Source organism: Heliangelus exortis, chromosome 21, assembly GCF_036169615.1.
Source record: "Heliangelus exortis chromosome 21, bHelExo1.hap1, whole genome shotgun sequence".
Lineage (NCBI taxonomy): Eukaryota > Metazoa > Chordata > Aves > Apodiformes > Trochilidae > Heliangelus > Heliangelus exortis.
In genome coordinates, this window is record NC_092442.1 from 4,840,751 (window position 1) to 4,843,657 (window position 2,907).

Sequence of the window (2,907 nt, forward strand, 5' to 3'; positions counted from 1 at the left end):
GTGCTGGACAGCTCCGAGACACAGAGCCGCGCGCCGACACAGCGCGCCGCCAACGCACAGCGACCCCTGTCGGCCGGAGGGCGGCACCGCACCCCGCTGGGCCCAAAGAGACCCCGAACCACAGGGACCCCCCAGAACCACGGGGACCCAGAACCACAGGGACCCCAAGCCCAGAACCACGGGGACCCCGAACCACAGGGACCCCCCAAGAAGCACAGAGACACTGAACCACAGGGACCCTGAGCCACAGGGACCCCCCCGAACCACAGGGAACCCGAACCACAGGGACCCCCTCCAGAACCACAGGGAACCCGAACCACAGGGACATCCCCCGAACCAGAGGGACCCCCCGCCCCCGAACCACAGGGACCCCGAGCCACAGGAACCCAGAACCACAGAGACCCCGAGCCACAGGGACCTCCCACCCCCAAACCACAGGGACCCCCCCCAGAACTAAGGGGACCCAGAACCAGAGGGACCCCCCTAGAACCAATGGGACCCCGAACCACAGGGACCCCGAGCCACAGGGACACTCCCCCAAACACGGGGACTCCAAGCTGCAAAGACCCCCCCGAGCCACAGGGACCCCAAATCCGAGACCCCAAAACCCCAGAGATCCCCCTCGAGCTACAGAGCCCCTCCCGAACCCCAGATCCCCCCTTCCCCAGACCCTGTGGGTTTTTCTCGGGGGGGTCTTTGGGGTGGCAGCTGCTGTGGGGCTGTGGGGTCTACAAGGGGCTTTGGGTGTCAGCCCAGGCTGGAGAGACCCCTCCAGTGGGGATGTCCCCTCAGAAGGTGGCATCTGGGTGGTGAGGACAGGACCAGGGATGGACACAGCTCCTGCAGCACTGCTCCCCCCTGCCACCCCAAACCCCCACTCATGTCCCTCCCCTTCCCCTCCAGGCACAAGGGATGGGACATCCCCGTGGGCCGAGGTGGCAGTGGGCCACAGGGACAGCTCCTGCCAAGGTGGAGAGCACAAGAATCCATTTTTGGGGGGGGACTGGACCCATTTGGGGTTGTTTCCTACCAACTAACCCACATCCCACCTTTCCAACCCTTCTCCATCCTTAAACTGGACACCGTGACAAAGCCAGGGTCCTCACCTGCCACATGAGGAGGGGCTGGGCCAGCCCCCCCCACAAAAAAAATAGGTGGGGTACAGCTCACCCCAAAGCCCCCCTGCACCTCCCCTGGGCCAAAAAATCTGCTTGGGGGAGAGGAGGGAGATGGGATGGGACCCAAGAAGGGAAGAGGGGCTCTGCAGGCACAGGAAGATTGGGGAAGCAGTGACCCCCACCCTGGGGGGGCCTGGGGACATGGGCAGAGCAGATCCATCTGTTTGTCACCTGGCACAGACCCCTCAGGAGGGGCAGGGTGACCACATCCCTGCTGTGGCAGGGCTGATGCAGACCCTACAGACTGCTCCTCCCCAGCTCCAGGACAGCCTGTCCCCCCCATCCCTCCTGTCCCACCTCCCAGGAGCTGGGAGAGGATCCTTTGGGATGGGAGAAGGGCTGCAGCCTCTCCAGGCTGTTTTTGTAGGACCAGCCCTACCCAAACTCCAGCCAAGCAGTGGGGCTGGGTGTGGGGACTCCCCTGGAGCTCCTGCTTTTGTCCCTGCCTTTGTCCCCCCCCCAAAGTGACAGCAGATGCCACCTCCTCAGAAGTGACCTGTGAGGTTGGGACCTCTCCAGGTTTAATTCTGGAGGGGGAAACCAGTCCCTGATGGGGGAAATCCAGCATCCCAGGGGCCGTCCTTTGCACCACCCCTTCTCTGCCCAGCATCTGCAGCACTGAATAATGCATCAGGCCCTGGGAAACAAAGAGGATGGGGGGAGGACGTGGTCCCAGAAGCAAAACCAGCATGAGGAGACTCTGGAGTTGGGGGGACCCCAGCCCCACAAGGCTCCTCGGGCTCAGCTGGGTGCTGCCTGGAGCCAGGGCTTTGGGAAAGAGCCTGGGAGAGGATGGAATTGGCAGCCAGGGCAAAGCAGAGCCAGGAACATGCCTGGAATAGGGTGGGAAAAAGGCAATGGTCACCTGGGTGAGAAAAAAATGGAGAGGAGCAGCAAGAAAAGGCTGGCAGGCAGGGAGAGGGAGAGAGAGACAGGGGGGCAGCCAGGAGAGCAGCATGAGGGGATGATGGAGTGGAGAACAAAAGGGGGAGATGGAAGGAGCAGGGCTGGTAATTGGCACCGACCAGGCAGAGGCTGGGGGGGAGAGGAGGAAAATAATCACTTGAAAGCAAGAAACCAAGGATTCTTAAGGAAAAAAAATATAGATAAATAATTAAAGAAGATCAAGGGAGGCAGGCAGCAGAATTGCAAGGATCCACACTGAGGTTCCACATCTCCAGCAGCCACCTCCTGATGCAGGGGACAGCATCACCCCCAGCACAGCCCTGCCTGGGAGCAGGGAGGAGAGGAACACCAGCAAACAAAGCAAGTGCAGGCAGGGGAAGGGGGTGGGAAAGCTGTCATCCCACCAGGGCCTTGGATGGGATGGAGATGGGGGATCTGAGCAGCCCAGGGTGAGCTCCAGCCATTGGACTGTGGTCCAGGAGGCTCCCATTGGTTTGGGCTCAACCCCATGGCTACACAGCTCAGGGGAGGGGGGGAGGGTTTGCTGGGTCTTCTGGGCTTCCCCTGAGCCTTCAGCAGGGATTTTTCTTACCTGGGGGTTTCTCCAGCCACTTCTTTGAAGAGCATTCTACACCCAAGTCCTGACCCCCACTTCCCTAAGCTCTGGCACTTGCTGCTTTCCTTTGGCACCTCCTAACTCAGAGCAGAAGCTGGTGTGGGAGCCACCAGACCCCTTCCAGGGCCTCAGAGCAATTGTTCATCACCAGAACCAGCCTTTGCTTTTTTACAAACCAGCCTTTGCTTTTTCACAAGCCCCAAGGGC